Below are 12054 nucleotides of genomic sequence, written 5' to 3' on the forward strand. Positions count from 1 at the left end.
TACAGGCTGTCTTCAGCCTAGAGGCAGAGAGTTACCCATCCATCCCTGGGAACCCAGAGACACCAATAATTTCATGAGCCGCCATTTATCTACTTGAACTTTGAAAGCCTCGTCCTGGGGATCATTTGGCAAAAAAGTCATGTGATCTTTATACAGAGAAACAGCTGATCAATTTATTGATTTTTTGTTCAGAGATAAGACCAAGAGATTTATCTCCCAAAAATTTCTTATATTTATTTAGGTCTTCTTCAATTTATGAAGAATCTGAACACACAGAATTTTATGTCATCCTTGAAACAACTTTGTAGGGTTGGCCGATCAGGTTTAACAACTCCTTTATGAGAAATGATAACACAGGACATTGGTAGAGTTTGTCTGATAAGTGCTGTTTAAGTGCAGGACCTTTGGTGTGATATTATTTTAACCTCATAGTAATGCCGTAAGATAGTATTATGATCCCCATTTTATGGAGGAGGTATTAAAGCTCAGATCCCATAAGTATATGACAAAGGTCAAACTCTTAAGGGTAACAGGTCTCAAATTCAAACCCAGGATTGCCTGGTTTCCATGCTTATTCTTTTTCCACTCCGTTTTGCTACCCAAGGGCACATAGCAAAGATGAAATACGACTAGAATTAGAATTTACTCCTTCTAATCCCAGTGCTCTTTCTACCATCCCTCAGTGGCTTTCGTTCAAAGTGCTCAACATGCAGATTCCTGTTCGTAAAACTAGACCTTGAAATTAAACCTAATTGTGTTGCTTCCTTATAGTCAGCGACTTCTTCACAGAACACAGACTGTACTCCTAGTTCCCCCGTCTTCAAGACAGGGCTCTTTTCCTCTGGACTACAACCAAGACATCATCCAACTGAGATACCATGAATAAAGATGGGATGAAATGCCAATGAGGATAGAGAACATTTTGATCATTTACCCAGGCCAATATTCTACCTATAATTTCCTTTAGGTGGAAATTCCTCTAGGTAGAATAGTCTAATGTCTTCCTTAGATAAACACACATGCCTCTCAGATATGGGTATTTATTTTTGTAAGTAGATAGAAACATTACAGAGATTCCCCTCTACTCCACTCTCTCAACTCTCATGTCAGGAGTGTGGCTGGACCCTCCACCGCTGGCTTGAGCAGAGGCTCCAAGGACTTGGGGATCACTGTGAACTTGCTACACAGATGAGGGTGTCTGAATCTCCAGGCTTCAAATCTGTGATGTTCAGGGAGGTGTATATCTTGTCTTTGTTCAGATGCTGTGAATCTCCTTTCCTCATTTTCTCCATTTGAGAGTCTGGGAATCAGAAACCCTAGGCTTTTTCCAGGACACTATCTGTACCCCATGAAGTACTGGAAACAGTGGTCTTCTTAAGTGCAGTTGAGAGAAGAGCTGGCTCTGTCCTGAACATTCAGTGACTCAGCACTCTGCTCCACCTTCAGCAGGCTCCTCATCCCTGTTTAGAAAGACATCAGGCAAAGGAGATGAGTTTATGGGCTCTAACACTCCACCATTATTTGTTTTTTCATACTACTACTCCCCTACTCAAACCAAAGATGAGCTAGATGGAAACACCCTCCCATCCCATGGTCTCGCCCTATCAGTCTCAAAGAAAATATCAAATATTGCTTTCTCTGTTGCCAAAATCAAAGACAACCTCCCATAAAAATAATAATAATAATAACAACAACAATACCCTCATAGTCCTGATGAAGCCACAGGAGCACTAGCAAGATTGCCAGGAACTTTGTCATTATTCCTGTCTCCCTTGGGCCCCCAAAGGACCCAACTCTGAAAAATGATGATTAACCAGAACCTCTGTTTCTGCAGAGGTTCACACCAATCAGAAACAAAAACTCTCTCGGTCCCCTTCTCTACCGTCTTCTCCATTCTCCTTGCCATACCATCCACAACGGGGGAATGTGACGAAAGAAAAGAGAAAGAGGGACAATGGAGAGAGAGAGTGAGATGGCTAAACTCCCAGGAGACTTGGAAACCATCTTGCAGGTGCTTGAAAATGACCAAAGGTGTGCTCAAAATTTGTACAACAATGAATAATAATCCGACACTTGGGCTAAATTTTTCAAAAGCTGAGAAACATGTTGTTCACATTGACTGTGTGCAGTGTGCATGTAAGCGTGTGGAGTGTGTGTTTGCATAATATGTGTGCATATTATGTGTGTGTGCATTGTGTGTGTGTGTGTGTACACACATGAACTGAGGGGCACCAGTGAGCTAAGAAACAGTAGCATAAATACCAAGATTGCCTCATTTTGAATAACGAGCAGCTCAGGGACAATGGTGACATGAAGACATTGCACCGTATGCCTTTTTATAGTTTTTGAATTTTAGATCATGTAAGCAGAATGCCTATTTAAGAAATAAATAAGATCAAAAATTTTTTAAATAGTAAAAGGATGCATGGATTTTCTAATACCTTCTGAAAATAAAATAAGCATTTTAGAAAGCACTACTTTTCAGCTTCCCCCGGGCTGTGGTGCCCACCCCAAGGGGATACTGCACAGGTGCAGCCCCGTCTGTCTCACTGTGTGTTACTCACGATGCAGTAGTACACAGCAGAGTCTCTCAGGGCAGCCTGGGGCAGACTCAGGGTGCTGGACTTCCTGTCGGCGGGGATGGACAGAGATGCCACTTCATTTGTCACGTTTTTCTTAAATCCTTGAATAAAAAATTGTGGTCCCTTGCTGGGGAACTGTCGGTACCAGAAGATGTACTCATCCGTAGCAATGTTGCTGTGGTTACAGGGTATGTTCACCTCTTGTCCTTCATATGTGTCAATGAAGGCGAGCTGGGTGGTCTTAGCAAGGCTCAAAGTACCTGTGGGAGTAAAAACACAAAACTAGTCCTATCTTGAAATCAAGGTGAATTGAAGATCCATCTCAGCACCCTGCAGCTTCTCTCTCACGGTCAAATCCACCCCACACCCTACTTCCCCACCATAAACAGACACATACAATTTACTTCTCATTTTTTTCAGGACAAAATTTTTTATATTTATTCCAAGGAATCCCAGGAGCACATGTATAGATGGGACAGGTCTAATTTCTCCCTCTTATGGATGGACCTGGGGCTCACTAACCCAGAACATCTTGATTGCACTAAGACACCCCTCACATAATGTACATAACTGCCTTGAGAAAACAGGACCTCAAAGCCAGCCCTCAACATCTTGGATAAAGAGCACTGGTAGCAGGTGAGCTTGCAGATCCCTGTCCAGATCCAGATTCCATTCTTCTTAATCCCAAAATAACTCACCCAAGATCAGGAGCACTGTCAGTCTTGTCACCTGCCTCATATTCTAGGTGTAAACCAGGACCCAAGGTCTAGGCTCTGTTGCTGAGTCTGAGCCTGGGCCAGGATACGAACCAGGGAAGAGACACAGCAGCACCTTCCAGAGCCCACACTAGCAGCCCTCACCCGGGGCTGTCCCCAGGAGCCAGCCAATAGCAGGGTGGCGACTCCTCAGAATGGGCTTCCCTTCAAGCTTCAACTGAACACTCTGGAAGAATAGGGGGTAAAAACTTCCAGCCAACAGCATAGCAACCTGGATTTCCCTTTAGATCTTTGCTAAGGTCTAACCCCTTATAGATTTGGTCCGAAAGAAGCAAATGCAGGAGAGGGTAGATTCTGTCAGGCTCCTTATTCACATCACTTTTCCACAGTCCCAGAAGGTGGCCATCTATTGTAGTCATTCTGAGACACATGGAGCTCTGAGAATAACCGTTCTGACTTGGTACTTTATGCCCAGAAATCCTCCACTGATCCCTGTGTAGCCAGATGAAACAGAGAATCCTAATCTTAGTCCACAAAAGAGCACATGAGGCCATCTGAACTGGACCTTTCATCTCCTGACACCCTAGTGTCCTTTTATAATCTCACTAGGTTCATATCTAACAACGACTTCTCAGATGTCACTTAACAAATGCTAAAAACGGGAGCAGACCCCTGACAAGTCCCTACTGACCAGCTAGGGAAGGACATTTGAGGTGGAATCATTCCCCTAACCGCGGAGGAAGTGAAGTGCAGAAGAAGAAATGACACAAGTTCATAGTCAGACAGACCTAAACCCAAATCCCAGCTCTGCCACCTTGTGACCTTGGGCAACTCATTCCTCTGAGCTTCCGTTTCTTCATCTGTAAATTAGGAACGATAATAGGCACTTTAGAGTCAGCCTATGGTATATAGTCAACAGTGAGTTGTAGTTCCTTCCCATCCCCTTCCTTGTCATCTGAATCACGTGCAGTTTACCACAGTCAGTAGAAAGCACTTGTATAGGATTATATACGTGACTTTTTTACCACCATTCACTCTTCCTTCAAGAAATGTCCAATATAAACTCAATAACAGTAACACACACAAAATATTTTTAAATAACAGCCATTCAGGAAAAGAGTCAAATCGAAAGACACCATAATGTTAATTGAATCAGTCAATCGCAGTAATCAAAACATGTTAGATACTCACATTAACGTGGAAAAGATAGTGGTGTGTTGTTTGAATTCTTTGATTACATAATATTGGAACAGAAAATCACTAGAAAATATTTGGGAAGTGCCTCTTCCAGGTCTAGAATTGCCCAAGGTACTGTGAGTGAGCAATTTTTCCATGCAAAATCTCAGTGAGTGCCAATGACTTCTAGGAACGTTTCGAGAGAATAGATATCATAAAGCAATGGAATAAATAACCAGCTTGCCCTCAGTATCAAGTGGAGGAGAAAGGAAGTATTTATGAGGGAGCTGAAGATGCTAGGACACCTTGTACAGAAATAAAACATAAAAGGGTTACAGTTTAGACTCAACTCGTTGCAACAGCGACCCCTTGTGGTAAATATACTTGGACAGAAGAAATGTTTCACAAAAATCGCTGGATCTCAGACCCATGCACTTATAGAACATCACATTTCTTTTTTTAAATGCAGTAGCAGCTAGTTTGGCTTGGTCGTGTGGAGCATGGAGTCTATTTTATGGGACAGAAGAAATACTGAATGAGGAGTTAGACAAACTGGATTGTAAGCAATTCTCTGGACTTGCTGGTTGCGCAATTTGTGCAAATCACTTCCCTTCTGAGGGGCACAGTTTCTTCATCTGTGTAAGAGAGATTACAGGGCTCAGTTAAACGAGCACAAGAACGTTCTTGCTAAAACACAGTGTTCTATACAAACACAAACTATGTTTAACGTAGGAAATGTCACAAGATCAAAATGATCTTACATTTTCAGGCCAACAAATGGAATTTGATGTTTCTGTGTCACCATCTATTATCTCACTTAGGAGAACATTACTGGATATCAAGCAACTAGAGGAAGAAACACCAAAAGTTTTCTATGTCTCAGCCTTTGGAATGAAAGTAATCATTAATTGTTGTGGTGTTGTGGGTTGAATTTTGTCCCTCCCCCACCCCAAAAAAAGATATGTTAGAGTCCTAATCCCGGGTACCTTATTTAGACATAGGTCTTTACAGAAGTAATCAAGTTAAAAGGAGGTTATTTGGGTGGATTCTAATCCAATATAACTGATATCCTTTTAAAAAAGGGAAATTTGGATACAGAGACAGACACGAATAAAGGGGAAATAATATTAAGAGACACAGGGAGAAGATGGTCATCTACAAGCCAAGGAGAGAGGCCTGGAAGAGATCCTTCCCTCACAGCCTCCAGAAGGAACCATTCCTGCTGACACCTTGATCTTGGACTTCAAGCCTCTTTGGACTTTAAGCCACCTAGTTGGTAGTATTTTGTTATGGCAGCCCTAGCAAACTAACACATGGTGCTAATAATTATATATTATATACGTGCTCCTTTGAAAAACATCTTTTGTGTTCAAAGGGTCTGGATAAATGCATAATATGCATTAATGCTATTTGCTATACACACATATATATATATACATATAATAAAAAATCAAAACAATTGTTAAAGCAAATTCTAGAAAGTTCCGGAGGTTGAGAGGGAAAATCATGCCCTATATAGCAAGAGCCATCAAACAGAGGAACATTTTAAATTTTTTAAAAGTGGGTCTTTTTCTGGTTATTAAAATAATGAGTTCTAAATACAGAATTTGGAAAATATGAAAAAGTATAAAATATAAAAATCATGCGTAATGCCATGTCCCAGAAATATGATTGAATAATATTTGGGTATATTTCTTTTCAGTCTTTTGTCTATGCATAAATATTTTTAACAAAATTGGATTGCATGTGCACACACACACACACATTTGGGTACTCTAGGTTTTTTTTAACTTAAAGTTATTTCCCAAACATTTTTGCTTGTCAATAAATATACACAAAATTTCAATTTCAATGGCTTCAAAATATTCCATGATAGAGATGTACTATAATTTATTTATCAATTTTCCTAGTATTAAATATTTGGATTTTAGAAAGAATACTATGATAAACACCTTTGTATGTAAATCTTTGTCTACACTTTCAATTATTTCTTCAGACTAGCTTCTACAAAGGGGATTTCCTGGATTAAAGAATAAGGATATTTCCATACTCTTGGTAAGTATCAATTTACTCAAACAATATTTGTGGAGTCCCTACTTGGGTCAGGCACTGAGATAGGCACTGGACATTCAATGATGAGAAGGACCCAGTGGTCTAGTGATAAGGAAGAGAATTTTAAAAGCAGTGATAGTCCTCTGATAACTGCTGTGATAGGGAAAGTACCGAGTACTATAGGAATATACAGGAAGAGAAAGTGCTTTGGTTGTGGGACTTCAGGAAGACTTCCCAGCCGGGGTGACACATGAACTAAAAGCTAAGGGAAGAGGAGGAACGAACCTAGTAAAGAAAGAACCTGGGCCAAGTAGGAAGAAGTAGGAAGTAGGAAGGCATAAGGAACAGTATCTGGACAGACCTGGAAGCAAGGCAGTGGATGGCACTTGAGTAGATGGTGGTGCCATTGTTTCATATAGAAAATGAAAATAGAAGGAGTAAGTTTGTCTTGTCTTGTTTTGTTTCATTTTGTTTTGGGAAGGGGAAAAGATGAAGAGCTAAGCTCTGCACCATTCAATTTGAGGTGCCTCTGGATTCTTGCAGAGGACCCAGTGAAGCTCACTATGCAATCAGAAAAAGATTACAGGAGGGAGGACTGGATGGAGGATAAGATGGTTCTGTGGAGGGTGGTTTCTCCTGATGGATATCCATTGCACCCTCAGTGCAAATGTCACATTCGGCCGTGTACTACTGTGTTCTGAGAGACACAGTGGGGGGGTACTGCAGAGGGGGCTGAGCACAAACCCATGAGGGGCCTGGATGTGGGCAGCCTTGGAAGGGAAGAATTATGATTTCTATCTAGTTAGTGTCCTGGACTGGGGACAACAAGAGGAGAAGGAACAAATTCCAGCTCTGACATCTCAGAACTCAGGAGCCCTGGTTTTACTCTGAGTACTAGGAATGGGGAGAGGAAATCTAGGTGAAAACCTGATTTCCAAATTCCAATAATGGAGAAAATATAGATTCCCATTTCCCTACATGACTCCCCTCCCACCGCATCACATGATGAAAACAAGTGTCTGAGGGCTAGTCTGACCCTGGAGAGTCTTCCTGAGAAGGAAATATTCTTGAGAGTTGTGTGTCTTTGACTGAGAAATAATTTCATTTGGGTAGGGAAATGGTATCAACACCTTCCAAGTCTGGGAAATGACTGAATGGGAAGAGTTTGTTCACCATTGTACTCCCAATGACAAGAACAATGCCTGGCACGTAGTGGGGATCCTACAAATAATTGTTGAATGAGTAGGTAAATGAATGAATGAGTTGTAATTGTGTAAACACCCTTCTTTCACTTGCAGGACTTGCATAAAACCTACTTAAAAGTATCAAAGGCAGAAGCAGACCACGGAGCGAGGTTGATGGTGTAGTATGCTGAGAATAGCCATTTACCCCAAAATGCATTTGGGGCAGTAATGGTACACAATGCTCCCACTCTTAGACATGAGCAAACAATGTCCCTGCTCTAGTTGTGCACTTTAAAAAGCTCAGCTCCAGCCTTCTTTTAGCTGCTCTTACCCTAATCCCTATGAGAAATCCAAAGAGCCAAGGATACATGGACCACTGGAGTCTAAATACCTCATCTAGACCATGCTCTGGGTACTCAGGATCCCAAAATTCCCTGCACACATGTCCCCAGATCCACTTTTAAGGTCTGCATGTGCTTCTTCCAAAAACCACCTTCCGAGATGCAGATAGCCCACTAGTGTACACAATCCTCGGCTCAAGGGGCGCCAAAGGATGCCTGTTTGCAGGGATTATAGACATGTGGACTAAGGTCCACATCCTTGTTTGCAAGGTGTCCACATCCTTGTTTGCAAAGCCCCTCAGGTATGTGATGGACTTAGGGATAGGAAAAGAAGGGGAGTAGATCACAAGGTGTAAGCCAGAGGCTGGAGAGTGACTCTCCCTAAAGGAGCACATTATAGCACAGAACTACAAGAATAGAGTTTAACAACAGACCCAGGTATATTTGGGAATTTAGTGTACTATAAATGTAGTATTCCAAATCTATGGGGCAGGAGTGAGTTTTTCAATAAGTGGTATTCCTATCATTGGTTATCCATTTGGAAAAAATAAACAAATATAAGTCCTTATGTAAAAATTAATTTCTTTTGGGGCATACTTCTTTGACCCACGTAGTTCAAAATGGAACTGCTAACTTTTTGCAGAATCATCCCCCCAGCCACCATTAATTGGCCAAATGTGCAAGCAAAGCTGGGCTAATCCTAGCAACCCACACCCACAACCACCACTGGTTAGTCCTAGAAAGAGCATGTGACTCACATTGAGTCAACCAGAGCCCTTCTCAGGATATTCTAAATTGGAGCAAGAGAAAGAGAGAGAGAGGAAGGGAGATAGACACACGGAGGGAGGGAGGGAGGGAGGGAGGGATGGAAGGAGGAAAGAAAGGAGGGAGGGGGAGGAAGAGAGGGAGAGAGGGGGAGGGAGGGAGGGAGGAGCATCAAGTCCAATCCTTCTCAATGGTGTACATAAGGAGATGTGAGCATAGGAGCTGTAAGCAGCCGTGTGTAGAACTACATGTTTAAATCCTCTCCTGGTTCAAATTCTCCTTCCATTATGCATTCTCTCTCTCCTTCTTTCACAGCTAAGCTACTTCTATTTCCTCACTGCACATTGCATTTTCTGCAATTCTCTATCTTAGCACTTACAAAACTGTTTTTGAGTTGTTGATTTACTGTTCATTCCTACAACCACACCTTTTTTTGATAGGGACCATTTCCGGAGATAGGGCTACGCCATCGCTGAAATCACAGTCTCATGCCTCAAGGAGCCTATAGGCTGGCAGATAAGTGGAGTGGGTAGACCATGCACTCGTGAGGCAGAGTGCCTGGGTTTCAATCTGCCATTTAATAGTTTTGTGACTTGAGTGAGATACTTAAATTGTCTGTGTCTTAGTCCCTTCATCTGTAAAGTGAAGCTCATGATCATGGTGGTGAGTGAGAATTTAATGGGTTTGTAAATATTTGGGATCACGTCTTGCACACAAGGGATTCAATGTGGATTCAACCTTGGCACAAGGATCGTTTCTTTCATCTCTTTATGATCAGTGCTTAACACAGTACCTGGCACATAAGGATTCAATAAATATTTGTCAAATGAACAAATTCTGTGGCTTTAAATTGTAATTTAGTTATAATAAGTAACGTGACCTGGAACCACACCACCCTCTTGTGGAGGGACATAAAGGCTTCAGGGAAATGGTTTTTACCGTTCTCAGAGGATTGTGTTCAGCTCTCCCTGCAGCCCCCACCACTGTGTCACTCCCAGCACAGAAGTACACAGCAGAGTCACTACTGAGGACAGATGGTTTCTTCAGGTGGAAAGAAGTTTGGCTCTTATTAAATTCAGCCTCAAAACCGTTGCTGCCTTTAACCAGGTTGTCCCCTGTGGTGTATTTCAGAAGGAACTGAAGGCCTTGGTTGGGATATTGGACATACCAAAAGAGATAAGGGCTCCCAGAAAATGAATATGTGCACTTCACAGTGAGTGGATCCCCTTCGGCCACAGTGACCTGATCTTCCGGCTGAGTCACCGACTGAGCTCTCAGGCCACCTGTAAATTAATCCACATTGCATCAGGGAAGCTGCTGAAAAGAATGTAAGCAAATAATGCAGGTGGAAAATGGGAAGATAATATTACTCACTCAGTGTGAAGAGAATTGCAAGCGTTGAGATATGTGCAGAGGCCATGGCTTAAGCCTAGCTGTCTGGGGGCTCCTTTCCAGCCCACCTCAGCTGGAGATACTGCCCCAGCCCAGAGACTGGGCTCTCAAGAGGGAGCAGCACCTCTGTGTCAGCACAGTGTTTTTACAGATGGCCCTTCTTCAGGGAACCTGGTGCTTCCTGGCAGCTGTGTCTCCTCTCTGTTGAGCAAGCTCTTGGTTCAGGCTCCTCAGAGCTCTGTGGGGAGCAAGACTGCTGCTCCTCCTGCACCCGGGACAAGCCTCACACTGCAACACCCCCTAGAGCCCACACACAGAACCCCGTGACTTTACCGTCAAGTAGCTGGTGCTTCCAGGTCCTACCACAGGACCAGACCTCTGGATGTTTACATTTTCCATGAGAGAGAGAGGGGGAATTTGGTGTCAAGGGAAAGAAACAGGAGTTTGTGAGTCAAAGTGGAAAAAATGCATGCTGAGTGCATCAAGCTTTAAGATAACACAGAGACAGAAAGAAGGGAAATAGAATATTTTAATAGGATAGGAAAATAAATGAAAAAAAGGGAAAGTATAGCTTTGGGTGAAGAGGGAAAGAAAAATTAAAATGAGAGATAAGAAAAGGCAAAATAAGAGAAAAGAGTGAGACAAGAGAAGAGAAATGACAGGAAAGAATCAGAACCTTGTTCTTCTCTTTGGAAATAATTTAGAGCTGGCGTCTGTGTAAACCTCTTTGACCAAAAGATAACTCAGGTTTCTCTCTAGCTTGGGCCTGTTGGGACCCCTCCCCACGATGATCTTTAGTTAAAGATTCATACAAAAAGAACTTGAACTTTCTCTTGAAATATTTTTAGAGAGAGAAAGAAGAGATGGTGTTATAAACACCTACCGGCACATTTGTCCTTTAAACAGGAGATTATAAAAAATAAAAATAAATAAAAAAAAACTCTGTGAAGGAGTTGCAAAAATGGAGATTTTTCCACACAGAGAGGCTACTTAAAAAAGAATTCAGGGGCCGGCCCATTGGCACAGTGGTTAAGTTCACACACTCCACTTTGGTGGCCCAGAGTTCACAGGTTTGGATCACGGGCACGGACCTACACACTGCTTATCAAGCCATGCTGTGGCAGGCATCCCACATATAAAGTGGAGGGAGATGGGCACAGATGTTAGCTCAGGGCCAACCTTCCTCAGGAAAAAGAGGAGGATTGGCAATGGGTATTAGCTCAGGGCTAATCTTCCTCACTAAAAAAAACAGAATTCTTGGGGCCGGCCCAGTGGCACAAGCGGTTAAGTGCACGCACTCCGCTGTGGCGGCCCGGGGGTCGCCGGTTCAGATCCTGGGCGTGCACCGACGCACTGCTTGGCAAGCCATGCTGTGGCGGCGTCCCATATAAAGTGGAAGAAGCTGAGCATGGATGTTAGCCCAGGGCCAGTCTTCTTCAGCAAAAAGAGGAGGATTGGCAGATGTTAGCTCAGGGCCAATCTTCCTCACAAAAAAAAAAAAAGAATTCAACTGAAGTGCATATTGAGTAAAAATTGATGGTCAACTAAGTTTGAGGTATTACTATGTTGATAAAAAGGATCATTTTAAGAGGAAGACAGACAAAATTTTGTGCTAAAAATGGCGCAATAGCAGCAGAGTGATTATTCAATAGATTTGAATTTAAAGGAAACAAGCAAGTATCAATGTAAAGACATTGTTCCTCTGATTTGCCTTATTTTTCCTTTAAATAATGTCCAAATAAATCATATATTTTGAGGGCCGGCCCCGTGGCTTGGCGGTTAAGTGCGCGCGCTCCACTGCTGGCGGCCCGGGTTCGGATCCCGGGCGCGCACCGACGCACTGCTT

General features: G+C 42.6%; 1 long non-coding RNA gene across 1 annotated transcript; it reads right to left on the reverse strand.

The window, feature by feature from the left end:
* Window positions 1-1153: 1153 nt before the first annotated feature.
* LOC131405813 (uncharacterized) lies at window positions 1154-10518 on the reverse strand. The gene is made up of 4 exons (XR_009220027.1): window positions 10191-10518; window positions 9985-10099; window positions 2565-2842; window positions 1154-1460 (listed from the first exon to the last, which is right to left on the reverse strand). It is a non-coding gene; the product is annotated as an uncharacterized LOC131405813 (long non-coding RNA).
* Between the last annotated feature and the right edge of the window lie 1536 nt (window positions 10519-12054).

This window comes from Diceros bicornis, chromosome 5 (genome assembly GCF_020826845.1).
Source record: "Diceros bicornis minor isolate mBicDic1 chromosome 5, mDicBic1.mat.cur, whole genome shotgun sequence".
NCBI lineage: Eukaryota > Metazoa > Chordata > Mammalia > Perissodactyla > Rhinocerotidae > Diceros > Diceros bicornis.